Source organism: Schistocerca gregaria, chromosome 9 (assembly GCF_023897955.1).
Source record: "Schistocerca gregaria isolate iqSchGreg1 chromosome 9, iqSchGreg1.2, whole genome shotgun sequence".
In the NCBI taxonomy this organism is placed as follows: Eukaryota; Metazoa; Arthropoda; class Insecta; order Orthoptera; family Acrididae; genus Schistocerca; species Schistocerca gregaria.
In genome coordinates this window covers 189,231,587-189,254,144 of record NC_064928.1, presented here as the reverse complement: position 1 = coordinate 189,254,144, position 22,558 = coordinate 189,231,587, and the positions used below count along the sequence as shown (strand labels likewise).

Here is a 22,558-nt window from a genome sequence, read left to right as displayed (position 1 = left end):
GTGAGCAAAAATAAAAACTACTTACTTGTTTGGGGTAGACCTTTTCTATTTTTCGACATAGTCTCCTTTTCGACTTACACACGTCGTCCAACGCTGTTCTAACTTTTTGATCCCTTCCGAATAATAGGAATTGTCCAAGTCTGCAAAATAGCTATTAGCTGCTGCAATAGCCTCCGCGTTTGAGTAAAAGATTTGTCCCGCCAGCCATTTCTTCAAATTGTGGAACAAATAGGAATCCCAGGGAGCCAAGTCTGGAGAATAGGGGGGATGTGAAACGAGTTGGAATCCTATTTCCATTAATTTTGCGACCACAGCTGCTGAGGTGTGTGCTGGTACATTGTCGCGATGGAAAAGGACTTTTTTTTGGGTTCAAACACCGACGTTTTTCTTGCAGCTCAGTTTTCAAACGGTTCAATAGGATGAATAATATGCACCTGTAATAATTTTACTCTTTTCGAGATAGTAGATGAGGATTATCCCTTGCGAATCCCAAAAGACACTCGTCGTAACCTTTCCGGCCGAAGGAATGGTTTTCGCCTTTTTGGTGCAGCTTCTCCCTTGGTAACCCATTGTTTAGATTGTTGTTTGATCTCAGGAGTACTGTAATGTACCCATGTTACATCCACAGTGCCAAAACGACGCTTAAAGTACTGCGGATTCTTCCTGAACAGCTGCAAACCATACTTGCAGCACGATTTCGTTTTTGGTCAAGCGTGAGCAATCGCGGAACCCATCTTGCCGATAGCTTTCTCATGTCCAAATGTTTATGCAAAATATTATGTACCAATTTATTCAAGATGCCCACATCACTAGAAATCTCACGCACCTTAACTCTTGTGTCATCCATCACCACATCATGGATTTTATCAATGATTTCTGCAGTCGTAACCTCCACAGGGCGTCCAGAACATTCAGTATCACTTGTGCCCATATGGCCACTCCGAAAATTTTCAAACCTCTTATAAACTGTTCTAATGGAAGGTGCAAAATCACTGTAATGTTTATCAAGCTTCTCTTTAGACTCTTGAGGCGTTTTGACTTTCTGTTTAATCACCACACGGAATTCTTTTTCGTCCATTTTTTCACAATCACTCGCCTTTTTTGATTTACACGAATGTCAAACACAAAGAAATAGACCAATATGTCTGAAACTTCGTGTGTGTTCTTTCCAAAGATACTGCTAATTAAACATGACTTCGACACGCGACGGTGGTACCATCTCTCGGCCTTTGCACGGACTTGTCCAACGCCCCTCGCACAACTCCCTAATATCGTGCAAGGCCCCCACGAGCACGCAGAAGCGCTGCAACACGCCTTGGCATGGACTCGACTAATGTCTGAAGTAGTCCTGGAGGGAACTGACACCATGAATCCTTCCGGGTTCTCCATAAATCCGTAAGAGTACGATGGGCTGGAGATCTCTCCTGAACAGGACTTTCCGAGGCATCCCAGATATGCTCGACAATGTTCATTTCTGGTGAGTTTGGTGACCAGTGGAAGTGTTTAAACTTAGAAGAGCGTTGCTGGAGCCACTCTGTAGCAATTCTGGACGAGTGACTGTGTCGCATTGTCCTGCTGGACTTTCCCGAGTCCGTCGGAATACAAAATGGACACGAATGGACACAGGTGATCAGATAGGATGCTTACGTATGAGAGTCGTATCTAGACGTATCAGGAATCCTATATCATTCCAACTGCACACGCACCACACCATGGCATGGTGCCCGCTCGCTCTGCACTTCTGCAGCACAGTGGGCCTTAGGCCGCGGGATCTTAAGGGTGGAGATTTCTACATATTCGTGTTTTGCATATTGCGTAATCTGTGGCCTGCCGCTGTGGCCGAGCGGTTCGAGGCGCTTCAGTCCGGAACCTGCGACCGTAGCAGCAGCGCGGTTCCGGACTGAAGCGCCTAGAACCACTCGGCCACAGCGGCCGCTCGTGACACACTGTCAATATGGAAGCGGATTAAGCAAGGGATAATACTAGATGTGTCCGAGAAGACACCAAGGTACCACGTTGGCTCTGAAGGTGATGGCAGTTGCTGGGTGAAGCGACGAGTGGCGGTCAGAACCTTCGTCCTCACGCCGTCGCATTTGAGATGGCGATTGACAGCCCGATATGCGATGGCGTCGGTGGCAAGCTGCAGGCAACGATAGAGGCCCGGTGTCGGTGCTATCGTTGAAGATCACCGTGGCGGCAACACAGAGTGTGAGCTGCACTCGGTCAGTCTTGAGCTTGTTGGCGGCATACATTATGTGATGAAAAGTATGCGGACACCTGGCTGGAAACGACTTACAAGCTCCATGTGTAATGCTGGAATTCAATATGGTGTTGTCCCACCCCAAGCCTTGATGACAGCTTCCACTCTCGCAGGCATACGTCCAATCAGGCGCTGGAAGGTTTCTTGGGGAATAGAAGTCCATTCTTCACGGAGTGCTGCACTGAGGAGAGGTATCGATGTCGGTCGGTGAGGCCTGGCACGACGTCGGCGTTCCAAAACATCCCAAAGGTGTTCTATAGGATTCAGGTCAGGACTCTGTGCAGGCCAGTCCATTACAGGGATGTTATTATCGTGCAACCACTCCGCCACAGGCCGTGCATTATGAACAGGTGCTCGATCGTGTTGAAAGATGCCACCGCTATCCCCGAATTGCTCTTCAACAGTGGGAAGCAAGAAGTTGCTTAAAACATCAATGTAGGCCTGTACTGTGGTAGTGACACGCAAAACAACAAGCGGTGAAAGCCCCCACCATGAAAATCACGACCGCGCCATAACACCACCACCTCCGAATTTTACTGTTGGCTCTACACACGCTGGCAGATGACGTTCACTGGGCATTCGCCACACACAAACCTTGCCGTCTGATCGCCACAGTGTGTACCGTGATTCGTCACTCCACACAACGTTATTCCACTGTTCAATGGTCCAACGTTTACGCTTCTTACACCAAGTGCGGTATCGTTTGACATTTACCAGCGTGATATGTGGCTTATGAGCAGCCGGTCGTCCATGAAAGCCAAGTTTTCTCATCTGCCATCTAACTGTCATAGTACTTGCAGTAGAGCGTGAAGAAGTTTGGAATTCCTGTGTGGATAGATGTCTGGCTGTTACACCTTACGACCCTCTTCAGCTATCGGAGGCCTCTTGTCAGTCAGTAGACGACTCTGGCCTCTACGCTTTTGTGCTGTACTTGCCCCTTCACATTTCCACTTCACTATCACTTCGGAAAAAAGTGGACTTAGGGATGTTTAGGAGTGTGGAAATCTCGTGTACAGACGTATGACACAAGTTACACCTAATCACCTGACCACGTTCGAAGTCCGTGAGTTACGTGGAGCGCCCCATTCTGCTCTCTCACGATATCAAATGACTACTGAGGTCGCTGATATGGAGCACCTGGCAGTATACGGCAGCACAATGAACCTAATATCAAAAAACGTATGTTTTTGGGGGGTGTCCGGATACTTTTGACTACATAGTGTATAAAGTTTACCGGGAATGGTCCTTAAACTGAGCCCTATGGCTTGCCAGCTCGATGGGACGAACGCTGGAGAATCTTGACTAGGTCGCCTTATAGAAGGTCCTGCCAACGAGGTAGCATTTGATGAGTCGGGCATGTGACACTGGCAACCCCTTGAACAAGAGACCATTGTGTCAAAAGATGTCATACGTCGAGGAACACCACACGGAAGAACTCGTGGCGCTCCATTACGTCAAATGCCTCTTCGACCAGCCACAGCAGTTGGTAGGTGAATAATAATAATTAAAACCAACAGCTGTATTGCAATTCTACATCGTTGATTCAAAACATGCTGCCAGTTTCGATGCAAAAAAGCTTCATCTTCAGGCCCCAAGCGTAATCTGCTATCAGTGTACGAACTGCAACGACAAAGGCCAACGGAGTCTTCAGAGGGAAACAGTACAACTTACGAAGCATGAACGCCAGCATGCGCAACCTACAACGTTGGGAGCAGTGGGGCCAAAATCAACTGGATTACGTACCTTCATAGCAATAACAAGTCTACCAAGGATCAGACAACAATTCAACTCCTTGGTTGGCATATATGCTTAATAAGTTGTACTGTTTCCATTTGGCCGGTCGCTGTGGCCGAGCGGTTGTAGGCGCTTCAGTCTGGAACCGCGCGACCGCTACGGTCGCAAGTTCGAATCCTGCCTCGGGCTTGCATGTGTGTGATGTCCTTAAGTTACATAGGTTTAGGTAGTTCTAGGTTCTAGGTGACTGATGACCTCAGATGTTGAGTCCCATAGTGCTCAGAGCCATTTGAACGATTTTGTTTCCATTTGAAGACTCAGTTGGTCTTTCTCACTGTGATTCGTACCTTGATGACAGATTATACGTAGGGTCTGGAGAACACGCTTTTTGGCGTCGAATTGGTAGCATGTTTTGAATAAAAGACGTCAGATTACAATATAGCTGTCGGTTTTCAATTATTACTATTCATGTACTTCACGTATGGCTGCTGTCCCACTGTCCTCGATGGATTTCCAAAGGCAGCAGATGGTTTTCTTTCCAACAGCCCTGACGAAACGCTAATTGTGTTTTCTTCAGTGATGCTGTGTTACAGTCTCTTCAAGTAGACCCGCCCAAAGACCTCAGCGAGAGCCAGCAGATAACTGATAGTGACATAACTCTGGGCGAGGCGAAGACCTTTATCCAAGTTCCATACAGCCATTGTCCCCGCGTGTTTCCACGTTAAGATAAGGTAGCTGGTGCGGAAAATCTCGTTGAGGACATCAACCAGACGTGCCGTGTTTGCTAGAAACAACTGCTTTGGGAGGGCGCTGGACCCTTCTACATCCAAGATACCTGATGGTGTGTGGTGGAAGGTACCTTGACTACCTTATCGGTTATCCCTTCTATTCCAGTCTGCGCGACTGCTATGGTCGCAGGTTCGAATCCTGCATCGGGCATGGATGTGTGTGTGATGTCCTTGGGTTAGTTAGGTTTAAGTAGTTCTAAGTTCTAGGGGACTGATGACCACAGTAGTTAACTCACATAGTGCTCAGAGCCGTCTGAATCATTTTATTCCAGTCTCGTATTGTTCAATGTAAGAAAGATTGTCGGTATGCCTCTGCGTAGGCTCTGATCTCTCTGATTTTATCCTCGTGATCTCTTCGTGAGATATACGTAGGAGGGAGCAATATACTGCTTGACTCTTCGGTGAAGGTATGTTCTCGAAACTTTAACAAAAGCCTGTACCGAGCTACTGAGCGTCTCTCCTGCAGAGTCTTCCACTGGAGTTTATCTATCATCTCCGTAACGCTTTCGCAATTACTACATGATCCTGTAACGAAGCGCGCTGCTCTCCGTTGGATCTTCTCTATCTCTTCTACCAACCCTACCTGGTGCGGATCCCACACTGCTGAGCAGTATTCAAGCATTGGGCGAATAAGCGTACTGTAACCTACTTCCTTTGTTGTCGGATTGCATTTCCTTAGGATTCTTCCAATGAATCTCAGTCTGGCACCTGCTTTACCGACGATCAACTTTATATGATCATTCCATTTTAAATCACTCCTAATGCGTACTCCCAGATAATTTATGGAATTAACTGCTTCCAGTTGCTGACCTGCTATTTTGTAGCTAAATGATAAGGGACCTATCTTTCTATGTATTCGCATCACATTACACTTGTCTACATTGAGATTCAATTGCCATTCCGTGCACCATGCGTCAATTCGCTGCAGATCCTCCTGCATTTCAGTACAATTTTCCATTGTTGCAACCTCTCGATACACCACAGCATCATCTGCAAAAAGCCTCAGTGAACTTCCGATGTCATCCACCAGGTCATTTATGTATATTGTGAATAGCAACGGTCCTATGACACTCCCCTGCGGCACACCTGAAATCACTCTTACTTCGGAAGACTTCTCTCCATTGAGAATGACCTGCTGCGTTCTGTTATCTAGGAACTCCTCAATCCAATCACAAAATTGATCTGATAGTCCGTATGCTCTTAGTTTGTTCATTAAACGACTGTGGGGAACTGTGTCAAACGCCTTGCGGAAGTCAAGAAACACGGCATCTACCTGTGAACCCGTATCTAAGGCCCTCTGAGTCTCGTGGACGAATAGTGCGAGCTGAGTTTCACACGACCGTTTTTTTCGAAACCCATGCTGATTCCTACAGAGTAGATTTCTAGTCTCCAGAAAAGACATTATACTCGAACATAATACGTGTTCCAAAATTCTACAACTGATCGACGTTAGAGATATAGGTCTATAGTTCTGCACATATGTTCGACGTCCCTTCTTGAAAACGGGGATGACCTGTGCCCTTTTCCAATCCTTTGGAACGCTTCGCTCTTCTAGAGACCTACGGTACACCGCTGCAAGAAGGGGGGCAAGTTCCTTCGCGTACTCTGTGTAAAATCGAACTGGTATCCCATCAGGTCCAGCGGCCTTTCCTCTTTTGAGCGATTATAATTGCTTCCTTATCCCTCTGTCGTCTACTTCGATATCTACCATTTTGTCAACTGTGCGACAATCTAGAGAAGGAAGCACAGTGCAGTCTTCCTCTGTGAAACAGCTTTGGAAGAAGACATTTAGTATTTCGGCCTTTAGTCTGTCATCCTCTGTTTCAGTACCATTTTGGTCACAGAGTGTCTGGACATTTTGTTTTGACCCACCTACCCCTTTGACATAGGACCAGAATTTCTTAGGATTTTCTGCCAAGACAGTACATAGACCTTTACTTTCGAATTCATTGAACGCCTCTCGCATAGCCCTCCTCACACTACATTCCGCTTCGCGTAATTTTTGTTTGTCTGCAAGGCTTTGACTATGTTTATGTTTTGAAGATTGTGCCGAGTTTTATGGGCACGGGCATGCCCTTCTAAAAAGCAGACTCAGAGGTAATGTGTTTCCTGTGCTACTACGCTACCTGCCGGCGGATAGTGTTGAAACCATCCTAAGCACATCTGCCATCCCCCAAATGACATATTCTGCCATCGGACCTCGAACAGCCGGCCGGAGAGGCCGAGCGGTTCTAGGCGCTACAGTGTGGAACCGCGCGACCGCTACGGTCGCAGGTTCGAATCCTGCCTCGGGGATGGATGTGTGTGATGTCCTTAGGTTAGGTAGGTTTAAGTAGTTCCAAGTTCTAGGGGACTGATGACCTCACATGTTAAGTCCCGTAATGCTGAGAGCCATTTGAACCGTTTGGACGCCGAACAGCCATTCCTTCGCAGAAGAGCGCTGTTTCTGGAGCAGCCACGCAGCGCCGGCGCGGCACAAGAGCGGCTTTCATCGGCGGCCGTGGAGAGGCTTCACCGGCCGCGTCTGACGTCAGAGGGGTCTATTTTAGCGCCGAGACGGCCCTGGTCTCCCCTACGCTCCAGAGACTCGTTTTTCTCTCTCCCGCGTACTCTCGCACCTCGCTTTGAGGCCGAGTAAACTGGCCGCACGCCGCCCGTGACGCGGGAGCGACCGGTCGGTGCAGAAAAACAGACTCCAGTCGGCGGGCGGTCGGCTGCGCCACCCGCGCTGGACGTCAGCTGGTGCATCCGCGGCGCACAGCAGACCGGGGTTCGCCGCTGCGACTCGCGCCTCCGAGGAGTGGAGGTTCCCTGCACGTGTCGTGGCGTGCTACTGGCGCTAGTAACCGTCATTCAGAGCAATGACGCTCACCCTGAAAAATACCGGGTGATCAAAAAGTCAGTATAAATTTGAAAAATTAATAAACCACGGAATAATGTAGATAGAGAGGTAAAAATTGACACACATGCTTGGAATGACATGGGGTTTTATTAGAACAAAAAAAAAAAACTCTATATTGCCAGTAACGTGAAAGATCTCTTGCGCGCGTCGTTTGGTGGTGATCGTGTGGTCAGCCGCCACTGTCGTGATGCTTGGCCTCCCCAGGTCCCTAGACCTCGGTCCGTGCGATTATTGGCTTTGCGGTTATCTGCAGTCGCAGGTGTATTCTGATCGACCGACATCTCTAGGGATGCTGAAAGACAACATCCGACCTCAATGCCTCACCATGACTCTGGACATGCTTCACAGCGCTGTTCACAACATTATTCCTCGACTACAGCTGTTGTTGTGGAATGATGGTGGACATATTGAGCATTTCCTGTAAAGAACATCATCTTTGCTTTGTCTTACTTTGTTATGGTTCAAATGGCTCTGAGCACTATGGGACTTAACATCTAAGGTCATCAGTCCCCTAGAACTTAAAACTACTTAAACCTGACTAACCTAAGGACATCACACAACACCCAGTCATCACGAGGCAGATAAAATCCCTGACCCCGCCGGGAATCGAACCCGGGAACCCGGGTTACTTTGTCATGCTAATTATTGCTATTCTGATAAGATGAAGCGACAACTGTAGGAAATTTTATGAACTTTTGTATTTTTTTCGGTTCTAATAAAACCCCATGTCACTCCAAGCATGTGTGTCAATTTATACCTCCCTATCTACATTATTCTGTGATTTATTCAGTTTTCAAATTTATACTGACTTTTTAATCACCCGGTACTAGCCGCTCCTGCCCCCTAGAATAAACCGTACAAATGTGAGTAGTAGGGCTCCCCACAAACTTAGTTATGTTCTGTGAGTGTGTGGGTTTTGTTTTGTCAAGTTGCGCAATGGATTGATCCTAAAAGTACTGTTTGGCTCCTGCGAGAAACAATTTTCACCTCACACTACTACAGAACTCAGACAGACGCTCCTAATGTACCGATAAAAACTGCTTGAATAACATCCAACAACAAATATCTTCTGGAGTCGTCCGCTGTAAGGATAAGACTAAAATACAGTACTGGTCATTAAAATTGGTACACCACGAAGATGACGTGCTACAGACGCGAAATTTAACCGACCATTCACACAAGGATGGCGCCGGTGGCGACACCTACAACGTTCTGACACGAGGAAAGTTTCCAACCGATTTCTCATACACAAACAGCAGTTGACCGGTGTTGCATGGTGAAACGTTGTTGTGATGTCTCGTGTAAGGAGGAGAAATAAGTACCATCACGTTTCCGTCTTTGATAAAGGTCGGATTGTAGCCTATCGCGATTTCGGTTTATCGTATCGCGACATTGCTGCTCGCGTTGGTCGAGATCCAATGACTGTCAGTAGAATATGCAATCGGTGGGTTCAGGAGGGTAATACGAAACACCGTGCTGGATCCCAACAGACTCGCCGGCCATGGTGGCCGAGAGGTTCTAGGCGCTACAGTCTGGAACCGCGCGACCACTATGGTCGAAGTTTCGAATCCTGGCTCGGGCATGAGTGTGTGTGATGTCCTTAGGTTGGTTTAAGCAGTTCTAAGTTCTAGGGGACTGATGGCCATAGATGTTAAGTCCCATAGTGCTCAGAGCCAACCCAATGGCCTCGTGTCATTAGCAGTCGAGATGACAGGCATCTTATCCTCATGGATGTAACGGATAGCGCAGCCACTTCTCGCTCCCTGAGTCAACAGATGGGGACGTTTTCAAGACAACAACCATCTGCACGAACAGTTCGACGACGTTTGCAGCAGCATGGACCATGGCTGCGGTTACCCTTAACGCTGCATCACAGACAGCGGCGCCTGCGATGGTGTACTCAACGACGAACCTGGATGCACGAATGATAAACGTCATTTTTTCGGTTGATTCCAGGTTCTGTTTACAGCATCACGATGGTCGCATCCGTGTTTGCCGACATCGCGGTGAACGCACATTATAGGGGTGTATTCGACATCGCCATACTGGCGTATCACCCGGCGTGATGGTATGGGCTGCCATTGGTTACTCGTCTCGGTCACCTCTTGTTCGCAATGACAGCACTTTGAACAGTGGACGTAACATTTCAGATGTGTTACGGCCAGTGGCTCTACCCTTCATTCGATCCCTGCGAAACCCTACATTTCAGCAGCATAACGCACGACCGCATTTTGCAGGTCCTGTACGGGCCTTTCTCCATACAGAAAATGTTCGTCTGTTGCCGTGGCCAGCACATTCTCCAGATCTCTCACCAATTGAAAACGTCTGGTCAATGGTGGCCGAGCAGCTGGTTCGTCACAATACGCCAGTCACTACTCTTGATGAACTGTGGTATCGTGTTGAAGCTGCGTGGGCAGCTGTACTTGTACACGCCATCCAAGCTCTGACTCTATGCCCAGGCGTATCAAGGCCGTTATTGCGGCCAGAGATGGTTGTTCTGGGTGCTGATTTCTCACGATCTATGCACCCAAACTGCGTGAAAAAAAATCACATGTCACTTCTACTATAATAAATTTGTCCAGTGCTCTTTTAAACGGGAGAGTGACATTTCGTTTAAGTCGACCAATTTGGTAATCTGTAGCATCTCCGTTAGGCGTATACTGTCCGCCTGTGAGAACTCCGTAACTACGCAGTCGGTCCATGAAAAAATGCGTCTCCTTGGCGCTCCCACACAATGTAGCGGAATTTGGTTTTAATCAACTATTCAAAAACAGTCTTAATCGCATTTGTTATTATTATACCGCCAACCGGGCTTCAACCCGACTTACGGCTCGTCTTCTGAGCTTTTACACTGTGAAATTATAGATATCCGTCAGAAAGACTCCATTATACAACAGCTAAAATTGCGTAAATTTAATATATGTTACCCATTGGTCGACTGCTGGTGGTGTCACTCCTGTCTACGTAACGGCAGGAAACTATGCGAGACTATCCCTTCGTATGGGCTTAAATAGCGTGCTGAGATCACGTGAAAAGAAGGCAATACCCCCAGCGGCAATCAACGGCATTAAATACAATTTATTATATTTAATTTCTAGTCACCTTGGTTTAACATAAATTTAAGTGACTGTAAATAACAGAAAATGGAACCATTCCATTTAAAAAGAGTTGCAATTATAGTGTTAATCATAAAATAATTACAAATGTTCCGTAGTCAACTCGTAAAATTCGTAAAAGTATATTACATTATGTGCCATAATATAAAGTAAAATAATTTGTGACAGACAAAAACTGGTCTGATCTTGTATTATAATATACCTATTCGTACATTTTGTAAGTAGGCTGTTTAGGTTTTCTTATTGGTAACGCCACATAGCGCTCTGTATGAAAAATCACTGGCGGTGTTGTGCGCAGTCTGTGGCTAGTTTGCATTGTTGTCTGCCATTGTAGTGTCGGGCAGCGGCAGCTGGATGCTAACAGCGGGTAGCGTTGCGCAGTTGGAGGTGAGCCGCCAGCAATGGTGGACGTGGGGAGAGAGATGGCGGAGTTTTGTAATTTGTAAGACTGGATGTCATGAACTATCATATATATTATGACTATTAAGGTAAATACATTGTCTGTTCTGTATTAAAATCTTTCATTTGCTAACTATACCTATCAGTAGTTAGTGCCTTCAGTAGTTTGAATCTTTTATTTAGCTGGCAGCAGTGGCGCTCGCTGTATTGCAGTAGCTTGAGTAACGAAGATTTTTGTGAGGTAAGTGATTTGTGAAACGTATAGGTTAATGTTAGTCAGGGCCATTCTTTCGTAGGGATTTTTGGAAGTCAGATTGCGTTGCGCTAAAAATATTGTGTGTCAACTTAAGCACAGTCGTGTAAAAATTTTTGAAAGGGGACATTTCAATTTATGTAGAAACCATTTGAGTCAATTTACTAAAACGGCTAATATGGAAGGATACAAACCATGTTGTCCAACAATTTGCTTATAAACCGAACACGGGGGTCGTTATCCCTTCGCTCTGGCAAAAGCTGTCTTCTCGCTGGGCGGTCGCTTCGGCCAAAGTAGGTATGTTATTGATCCAGCCCTCTTAAGGGATAGTCTTCCCAGTGGGCTGGTTTCCTCTTTAGAACGAAAATTCCTGTGGCTGTCATGTTGTGTGCGCCAGCCTCGACTTTTTTCAACCTCGGTGCGCACTTGCGATTTACTTATTAGATTTGCATATCGCTTACATGAATTCATACCAAATTTACTCTACCTTGTGGAGTCTGGGTTCGAATGAAGCGTCTTAATGCGCAGAGTATGATTGCGAGGATGGAATATGTAAGAAATGAAGGTCAGGAGACCACGCCACCTTACAATGTGTGCAGCGTGAATCACTTAAAAACTGCACCACAGACATTGTGGAAATGGAAAATACTATTGATGTGTGGCTTTCACGGCCAGGGGCTCTTATTCTTAGCCAATAAACAGATGCATGAGTTACACAGGCACTGCAGTACGGTATATATCTGGCGATACCGGGCATGCCACTCTCAAGAACATCTGATCTATATGGGAATACACATAATGGCTGTGGAAGTAGAGATCGTATACAAATGGTTGATGACATGTGGAAGTTTGGGTCTGGCCATGGGTCGTGCGTGTATAGCCAAATTATAAGGCAACTGCTCGCGACGGAAATGCGCCTTCGAGTCCCGGCCTGGCACAAATTTTCATTGCTGTCATTCCCTTCTGCAGCCGATGATAGTCATCATTCGCAATTCCAAATTCATCTGATGTGGGATGTCATTTGACATCTATCCTACCTCTCTAACCTGGTTCGAGCCTCATTCGTGTGTCTGTGAGTGTTTGTGCAACATGGTTGATTACACATTTGCAGAATACATGGACATGATCCTTCTGAATGGTGAAGCTCACGGTAATGGAAGAGATGATCATCGCCTTTATCAAGATCATTCTCCACACCCTTTCCGCCACAGTTACACAACGGCTTCAAGAAAGGATACCTTCGCCATCAGCAGGCGTGACTGAGGTGCTCCAAGGAGACGCCGTATACCCTAAGTGGAAAGAGGCCATACTACGTCACGTTGAAGAGAACCCGTCAACGAAAACCCGAGCAGATTCTTTGGCTATTGAAGAGTGAAATTATAAAACAAGTGATGTACTGGGTCACACCTAAAAAATTACTCGTAAAATTGGTCACTTTACCAACATATTTTCAAACAGCTGTAGCACGGAAATGGTATGTTTCCAGACATGTGTTCCAATTCAAAATATTATCTACTCACTCCTGTCTACAAATCCTATAAGTTTGAGCCGGGAATTGCCGAAAACCCTGTATAGGCACATGTCGCGCGAATCGCAATCTGGAGGACGATTGTTCAAACCCACGTCTGGCCATCCTGATTTAAGTTTTACGTTACTTCCCCAAATCGCTTCAGGCAAGTACCGGGATTGTTCCTTTGAAAAGGCACAGTTGAATTCCTTCCCCATCCATCCCTAATTCTATGGGACCGATGACCCCTCCTCTAGACCGGCCGTTGTGACCGAGCGGTTCTTCAGTCCGGAACCGCGCTGCTGCTACGGTCGCCGGTTCGAATCCTGCCACGGGCATGGATGTGTGTGAAGTAATAGATTAGTTACGTTTAAGTAGCTCTAAGTCTAGGGAACTGATGACGTCAGATGCTAAGTCCTATAGCGCTTAGAGCCATTTCAACCCGCTTCTATGTTCCTTCCCCATAATGAACCATCTGTGCGGTCAGGATGCGTGAGTCATAACGGAAACACCAGCGAGCGTTTGCCCTTAGCAAATGTGAAGACGGTATACCCAACCATACCCGGGGATCAAATACAGGGTGTCCAGCGAATGAGTCCTTGATTTCAAAATTAAATATCTCGAAGACTATGATCGAGAGATCAGTGGAACAAAAGGTATCCTTTTTTTGTGAAAACAGTAACAATTCTACACAGAATTTCAAAATAGTTCGAAAAGTTTCTAACACATGGCGCTGTGCTCTATGCAGGTCGTGCAGTGTTAGTGTGCATAATTAAACTCGTCCTCTGCAATGACATCACAGCTTTGCACCACTCGCAGGTGATGGAAATGAAATATAAAATTTGCCACCACATCGTGTAGTGTCTCAATGGAAGACACCACACAGATCGCCGATTCGAAGTTGTCCGTCGTGGTTGAATGGTTCCGGCAGACAGTATCTTTCAATGTGCCCCACAAAAAGTAGTCACAATGAGTCAGAACGTGCGAATATGTAGGCACATCCCTGGGCCAGAAAATTTGCCATAATCCAACGCGATGACTCTATTCCCAAAGTACTAATCAAGAAAGCAAAATACCTGTTCGGTGCGGTGTGGTCTCGTCCCATCTTTCATGAACCACTTGATGTGTGGCCGATCCTCCAACGCCAGCTGTGTGGGGACAAATTTGTCCATAACTGTCACGTAACGTTCACTAGTGACCATTTCTCACATGAAGAAAGGGCCAATGAAGCCTCTGCTGCATACCAGAGCCCAAGCAGTAACTTGGGGAGAATACGGTGGTTTCGATTCACAGAAATGGGGTTTTCCGGAACACCAAAATCACCAGTTTTTTTTTATTGACGAATTCATTCAGGTGGAAATATGCTTCATCAGCGAACCAGATGCAGCCAACAGCAAAATCTTTGATTATCATTCATTGTGTGAATCTCGTTAGCAAAGTCAGCTCTCTGTGTACTGCCCATATAGGTATGGCCTGGTGGCTCTGGCTTTTGGATGGCAACATGTGTAGGCTCTGTCTCAACACTTCCTGCATGCTATAACGTATCAAACCAGTCTCTCTTGCAATTCTTCGGACAGATTTCCTTGGATTTTGCGGAATAATTCCAGAAACATTTTCAAGAGTAAATACAGTTTGCCTGGGGTCAATGTTGCCCGCTAGATCATCAGCCACGCTGCCTGTCCATTGGAATTTGGCGAAGAACTTGCGAATGGGTTTCGCATCGGGCCCTTCTGGAACATTAAATCGTGTTTGAAAACTGCTCCTTCTTGTTTAGGACTGTATTCTAACCCATAGAATTTAAGTACGGTACCAAAAAACCACATTGTTGAATGGAATACTTGATCTCAACCTCTTGCTTCGGTACGCTAATTTTCAGGTTCCACCCCTTGGAATTGATTACTCTAAGCTGCGTTGCACTCTTTATCGGCTCTAAGAATTTCGATTACAGCGCCATTCGTTTACAGCTTCTCGAACTAATTCGAAAATTTTGTACAAAATTCTTACAGGTTCAAAATGGTTCAAATGGCTCTGATCACTATGGGACATAACATCTGAGGTCATCAGTCCAGGTCACCAGTCCCCTAGAACTTAGAACTACGTAAACCCAAGGACATCACACACATCCATGCCCGAGGCAGGATACGAACATACGACCGTAGCAGTCGCACGGTTCCGGACTGAAGCGCCTACAACCGCTCGGTCACCATGGCCGGCATTCTTACAGTTTTCACAATAAACATCCCGTTTGTTGCACTCGTTTGTCGATCTTAGTTTTCGATATCTTTAGTTTTTACATCAGGGACTACTTAGCTGGACAGTCGGTACAACAAGTGACTTCTCTTTAAGGTCTAAAGATTTTGTCCAAATCTTAGCCATCACAAAATTCTCCGCACAGCTATCAGCTATGTTCCGCCTTCCTGGGTCTATAAATTTTTTACATCTAGCACGGAAATGTTCATTGGTACAATAACGTCCTGTCTGTGTGACTGGCTCTATTAATCCTTGATAGGTACAGCCCAGTAGATGGCCCTGGACGAATATAGTTTATCGGCAACAAGTGTTTGTCAAAGGTGCAAGATAAGGCGGTGTCTGTTGTAAAGATATGAATGACACCGATTGAGTCACTTAGTTGTTAAGTACTATCTACGTCCACGATCGGTACTCTCGTTGGAAGGCCATAAGTTTCGTCTTCCTAATGAAAGATTAAGACTGGATTCAGTAGACACTTGGTTTAGCCGAAGTACAGCTAACGACCCAATCTTCGTTTCTTGTATTACTACTCGATCGACCGCAAACAGTACTGCTCTTAAATTAGGGTTATTATGTAATTTAATTCCTGGATAATTACACGATTTTCCAATTTTTTAAGGACACGGCCGATACGAATGTGGAAAAGAGACGGACTGATTTTCAGCTCATGTCTCCTCTGTTCTCTGTTTACACTGACGTTAAAAAAGTCTTCGGGTACCTCCTAATATCGTGTCGTACGTCCTTTTTCCCAGGCGTAATGCAACAACTCGACATGGCATGAATGCGACAAGTCTCTGGCATTTAACTGCAGAAATACAGAGCCAAGCTGAATCTATATTCGTCCACAATAGCAAAGCTGTTGCCGGTCTAAGATTTTGTGCACGCACTGACCTCTCGATTATGTCCCATAAATGTTTGATGTGATTCATGTCGGGCGATCCGGGTGGCCAAATGGTTCAAATGGCTCTGAGCACTATGGGACTTAACATCTGAGGTCATTAGTGCCCTAGAACTTAGAACTACTTGAACCTAACTAACTTAAGGACATCACACACATCCATGCCCGAGGCAAGATTCGAACCTGCCACCGAAGCGGTCGCACGGTTCCAGACTGAAGCTGGTTGGCCAAATCATTCGCTCAAACTGTCCAGAATGTTCTTCAAGCCAGTCGCCAAGAATCGTGGCCTGGTGACAGGGCGCATTGTCATTCATCAAAATTCCATTGTTGTTTGCGAAAATAAAGTCCTCGAATGGCTCCAGTTTTCCCCGAGCAACCGAACATAACCATTTCCAGTCGATGATCGGTTCAGTTGGCCCAGAGGACCCAGTCCATAGCTGGCAGCTGTGACTGAGAGGTTGTAGGCGCGTCAGTCCGGAATCGCGCGACTGCTACGGTCGCAGGTTCGAATCCTGCCTCGGTCATGGATGTGTGTGATGTCCTTAGGCTAGTTAGGTTTACGTAGTTCTAAGTTCTAGTGGTCTAATGACCTCAGATGTTAAGTACCACAGTGCTCAGAACCATGTAAACAATTTTTTGACCCAGTCCATCCCATGTAAACACAGCCCACAGCATTATGGATCCACGTAAGCCGAACACTGCGGTTCTCGGCAAAGAGCAGTGAAACAGCAGCGAAGCAACAGCCATTGCTCATCAAGTGAGATGGTTAGGCCATTTTTATCGCTTGAGTGGTACCAGGCTTCCCCGGCAAGTCCTTTATAGTGAACTCTGCTCTGGAAATAGAACTTGCGGAGCCCCTCTTAAGAGCTTTGAGGAATTTAATTCCACAACATTCTATTACCCTTGTTTTGTTGAACGTTCTCTTTTTCTTGGGGGGGGGGGGGGGTCATCAGTCTACTGACTGGTTTGAGGCGGCCCGCCAAGAATTCCTCCCCTGTGCTAACCTCTTCATCTCAGAGCAGCACTTGCAACCTACGTCCTCAATTATTTGCTTGAAGTATTCAAATCTCTGTCTTCCTCTACAGTTTTTGCCCTCTACAGCTCCCTCTAGTACCATGGAAGTCATTCCCTCATGTCTTAGCAGATGTCCTATCATCCTGCCCCTTCTCTTTATCAGTGTTTTCCACACATTCCTTTCCTCTCCGATTCTGCGTAGAACCTCCTCATTCCTTACCTTATAAGTCCACCTAATTTTCAACATTCGTGTATAGCACCACAACTCAAATGCTTCGATTCTCTTCTGTTCTGGTTTTCCCACAGTCCATGTTTCACTGCCATACAATGCTGTACTCCAGACGTACATCCTCAGAAATTTCTTCCTCGTATTCAGCCCGGTATTTGATATTAGTAGACTTCTCTTGGCCAGAAATGCCTTTTTTGCCATAGCGAATCTGCTTTTGATGTCCTCCTTGCTCCGTCCGTCATTGGTTATTTTACTGCCTAGGTAGCAGAATTCCTTAACTTCATTGACTTCGTGACCATCAATCCTGATCTTAAGTTTCTCGCTGTTCTCATTTCTACTACTTCTCATTACCTTCGTCTTTCTCCGATTTACTCTCAAACCATACTGTGTACTCATTACACTGTTCATTCCGTTCAGCAGATCATTTAATTCTTCTTCACTTTCACTCAGGATAGCAATGTCATCAGCGAATCGTATCATTGATATCCTTTCACCTTGTATTTTAATTCCACTCCTGAACCTTTCTTTTATTTCCATCATTGCTTCCTCGATGTACAGATTGAAGAGTAGGGGCGAAAGGCTACACCCTTGTCTTACACCCTTCTTAATACGAGCACTTCGTTCTTGATCGTCCACTCTTATTATTCCCTCTTGGTTGTTGTACATATTTTATATGACCCGTCTCTCCCTATAGCTTACCCCTGCTTTTTTCAGAATCTCGAACAGCTTGCACCATTTTATATTGTCGAACGCTTTTTCCAGGTCGACAAATCCTATGAACGTGTCTTGATTTTTCTTCAGCCTTGCTTCCATTATTAGCCGTAACGTCAGAATTGCCTCTCTCGTGCCTTTACTTTTCCTAAAGTCAAACTGATCGTCACCTAGCGCATTCTCAATATTCTTTTCCATTCTTCTGTATATTATTCTTGTAAACAGCTTCGATGCATGAGCTGTTAAGCTGATTGTGCGATAATTCTCGCACTTGTCAGCTCTTGCCGCCTTCGGAATTGTGTGGATGATGCTTTTCCGAAAGTCAGGTGGTTTGTCGTCAGACTCATATATTCTACACACCAACGTGAATAGTCGTTTCGTTGCCACTTCCCCTAATGATTTTAGAAATTATGATGGAATGTTATCTATTCCTTCTGCCTTATTTGACCGTAAGTCCTCCAGAGCTCTTTTAAATTCCGATTCTAATACTGGATCCCCTTATAATCACTTTTAGAACACTATGTATACAGTTCAAGTATTCTTGCATTACCGAGTGAGGTGGCGCAGTGGTTAGCACACTGGACTCGCATTCGGGAGGACGACGGTTCTATTCCGTCTCCCGCCATCCTGATTTAGGTTTTCCGTGATTTCCCTAAATCGCTTCAGGCAAATGCCGGGATGGTTCCTTTGAAAGCGCACGGCTGATTTCCTTCCCCATCCTTGCCTCACCCGAGCTTGCGCTCCGTCTCTAATGACCTCGTTGTCGACGGGACGTTAAACACTAATCTCCTCCTCCTACTCTTGCATTCCTTCGGTGTTTGTAACAGATGTGAGATGTCATTCGAAAGTCTCAAAGTTTTAATTTCTTCTCCCTGAACTTCAGTCTCCTTTCCAAAATTCGTGTTGGTTTTCTTCACTGGTTGCTGAATGAACAGATTGAATAACACTAAGGATAAGGTACAACCTTCTCTCACACCATTTTGAACTACGGCTTCCTTTTCGCCTCTTCCGACATTTACTACTATATTACAATAAAATAAATACCCCCAGCTACATACAAGCGTTGATATAAGTCAACGGGAACAGTTGAAAATGGGTGCCCCACCCTGGACTCGAACCCAGTATCTCTTGCTTACATGGCAGACGCTCTGACCAATTGAGTCACCGAGGATATAGAGGATAGTGGGACTGCAAGGATCTATCTCTGGCACGCCTCCCGGGAGATCCACATTCCCAACTTAATGTCCCGCACTATATTCATAGTGTCCCTGCCAATCATATACATTACTCTCGGCATTTTGCCGATTCCCGTAAGAGTTCGGGCACTCTTTGTGCATCCGCACAGAAGATGGTCAATGGCCGGTGAGTCTTAACTACATACGTACATGAAGATGGTATCTGTTCTACCATATTCAAATATATTTACACTATAGTCCGGTTTCTGTAAACATTTTAAATAATCTTTCGCTGCCCATATTTAATCCGTCCTGCTTCCAGCGTTTTAAAGAGTTTATTCCAGACAACTTTGTCAAAATGACCTAGGAGCCAGTTGGTACGTAGTCCCTTAGACTTGTTGTTCCTCTCCAATTATCTGCGCCATTACTAAACATGATTCTTTGGTGGCCGTGGATGTGTGCTATCAACTGATCCCATCCTTGTAGTGTACTTGTGCGATGAAAATTATTTCTCGCCGTTTCGATGCAGTACCTCTTCATCACCTGCCCGCTCTACTAGACTTATCGTCAGAATTCTTACGTAAGAGCACATTTCAAAAGCACCTATTCTCTTCTTCATCACCGGCTGCTGTGACCGAGCGGTTCTAAACGCTTCAGTCCGGAACCGAGCGATTGCTACGGTCGCAGGTTCGAATCCTACCTCGGGCACGGATGTGTGTGATGTCCTTAGGTTTGTTAGGTTTAAGTAGTTCTAAGTACTATGGGACTGATGACCTCAGATGTTAAGTCCCATAGTGCGTAGAGCCATTTGAACCATTTTGAGCTTCTTCATCTTCCTCTCCGGCAACGGCCTTGCCGCAGTGGATAGACCGGTTCCCGTGAGATCACAGAAGTTAAGCGCTGTCGGGCGTGGTCGGCACTTGGATGGGTGACGATTTAGGCCGGCATGCGCTGTTTCCATTTTTCGGGGTGCACTCAGCCTCCTCATGCCAACTGAGGAGCTACTCGACCGAACAGTAGCGGCTTCGGTCAAGAATACCATCACAACGACCTGGGGATTGGTGTGCTGAGCCCACGCTCCTCCTATCCGCATCCTCCACTGAGGATGACACGGCGGTCGGATGGTCACGACAGGCCACTCGCGGCCTGAAGACGGAGTGCTTCATCTTCCTGTCCTCAAACCGGAAATTGGCGGGCTCGCTCATATTGGCCCCATTCTCGATGCTCTCGTGACTTCCCTCCATCATTCCATCGGTCAGAGCTGCGACGTGGGTCGTTGGACGCAAAAGTTGGCTAAGCGTGTTTTCGTCCTAGCTGCAACTGGAACAGGCTACTACTTGCCTCTCGTGAGCTTCTCAGCACTTCTTTGCTTAAGACCGTCACTCTGCGGTACCTTCAACTTTCTCCTCCAACAGCACATCTCGTAAAATTGGAGTCTAGTCTCTTCCGGCTTCCTCAGCGTTCCCTACACAAGCATACGCCTCACAGATCTTTCATTCAGAAGCGTGTTCTGGTACTCGAAGAGACTCTACGGATAGCAGTTATCAGTGAAACAACTGGTTTTCGTTTCTATCGACTTTTTTCACCGCTGTTTTAACCCGACTGTTTAAAAAGCTCAGAATAGCCAGTTTCTGAAATAACCGATTTGCACTTTTTTAATCGTAGGAATTCCTGTAATAAACGTGTACGCAAACGTAAAACATTTTGGCTCCCTCAGTTTCACGGTACATAGAAACGAAACAGGAAATTAAATAGGGAAGTAAAATAAAGAAAACTTGTTCACTCCATTGGACACTGCTTTTCTTGAAAATTGCGGGGGGGGGGGGGGGGGGGGGGACTACCACAAAACATCACCAGTATTCTCCTACTGATTCTATTTTTTTTAACTGTGCTCAAAAATCAGATTTTAATCGGAGATCATACCGCTGTTTGGCGTTACGAATAGTCAGTGCTAAAGGGTGAAAACTGAGACTGAAGAACTGTAATTTTCATGTTAATTTTTCCGCTTTCCAGGGCTATAAGGCAGATAAATGCACAGGCAGCAGATCAAGGGCTTTCTGTTTTTATCGTGAACTATGAATGCACTGTAAGTGGGAAGTTTTCTCCTTATAATATGTCGCATGTGGCTTCTCCAGTTTCTAATCTGTTAAAGGATATGTAACATTGTACTTTATTGATACCGCACTTCATAAAATACTTCCAGACTGGGGATGGTGCCATTCTGTAATAGAACTTATGTCTGACAACGACGGTGGGGAACTATCATACAGACCAGATAGAACAGCTCTTGCACACTTCATGTAGCCGGCAGCGGTGGCCGTGCTTTTCTAGGCGCTCCAGTCCGGAGCCGCGCTGCTGCTACGGTCGCAGGTTCGAATCCTGCCTCGGGCATGTTTGTGTGTGATGTCCTTAGGTTAGTTAGGATTAATTACTTCTAAGTTCTAGGGGACTGATGACCATAGCAGTTGAGTCCCATAGTGCTCAGAACCATTTGAACCACTTCATGTACATGCATACAATCTAAGAGGCCAAGCCACATGGTAATACGAGGGTCGGTCAAAAAGTAATGCCTCCCATTTTTTTTCTACTTAAAAAAATTAAGTGAAGTGAAAAATTTGAATTTGGCGCCATTCCTCAAACCTTCTTCTGCAATCCACTGCAGTAGTAACTTTCTGTGTCAACAGGTGGCAGCACAGCAGAAGTTTGTAAGATGGCCGACATCGATGTTCGTTTGAGACAGCGTTGTGTGATTGAATTCTTGAATGCAGAAGGTGAAACGCCCATACGCATTCATGAAAGACTGAAGAAGGTGTATGGTGTTGTGACAGTGGATGTCAGCACTGTTAGACGATGGGTTCGTCGTTGTAAGGAAGCTGAAGGGCAAACACCGTTGACTGACGAAAAGCGGAGCGGCAGGCCGGTGAGTGCAGTGACTCCACACAACATTCAGCAAGTTGATGACATCATTCGTGGTGAACGTCGGGTGCCTGCAGATGAAGTGTGTCGCATTATTTCTCTTAGTAAAGGCAGTGTGATCACGATTATTAAACAATTGGGGTACTCAAAAGTTTGTGCACGGTGGGTTCCAAGAATGTTAACCGATCAGAATAAAGAGGCAAGGAAAACAATAGCCTCCCAACACTTGCAGCGCTTCCGTTTGGAGGGAGATGAGTTTCTGAAAAAAATTGTGACCGGGGACGAAACATGGGTGCATTTTTTTGAACCCGAATCAAAGAGGCAGTCAATGGAGTGGCGTCACACAAGCTCGCTGAGGAAGAAAAAATTCAAAACTGTGCGATCGGCAGGGAAAGTTATGGCAACA

General features: G+C 45.9%; 1 protein-coding gene across 2 annotated transcripts in view; it reads left to right on the top strand.

The window, feature by feature from the left end:
• LOC126292259 (inositol-trisphosphate 3-kinase A-like) overlaps positions 1-22,558 on the top strand; it is an 847,830-nt gene that overhangs the window by 436,991 nt on the left and 388,281 nt on the right. The window lies entirely within an intron of this gene.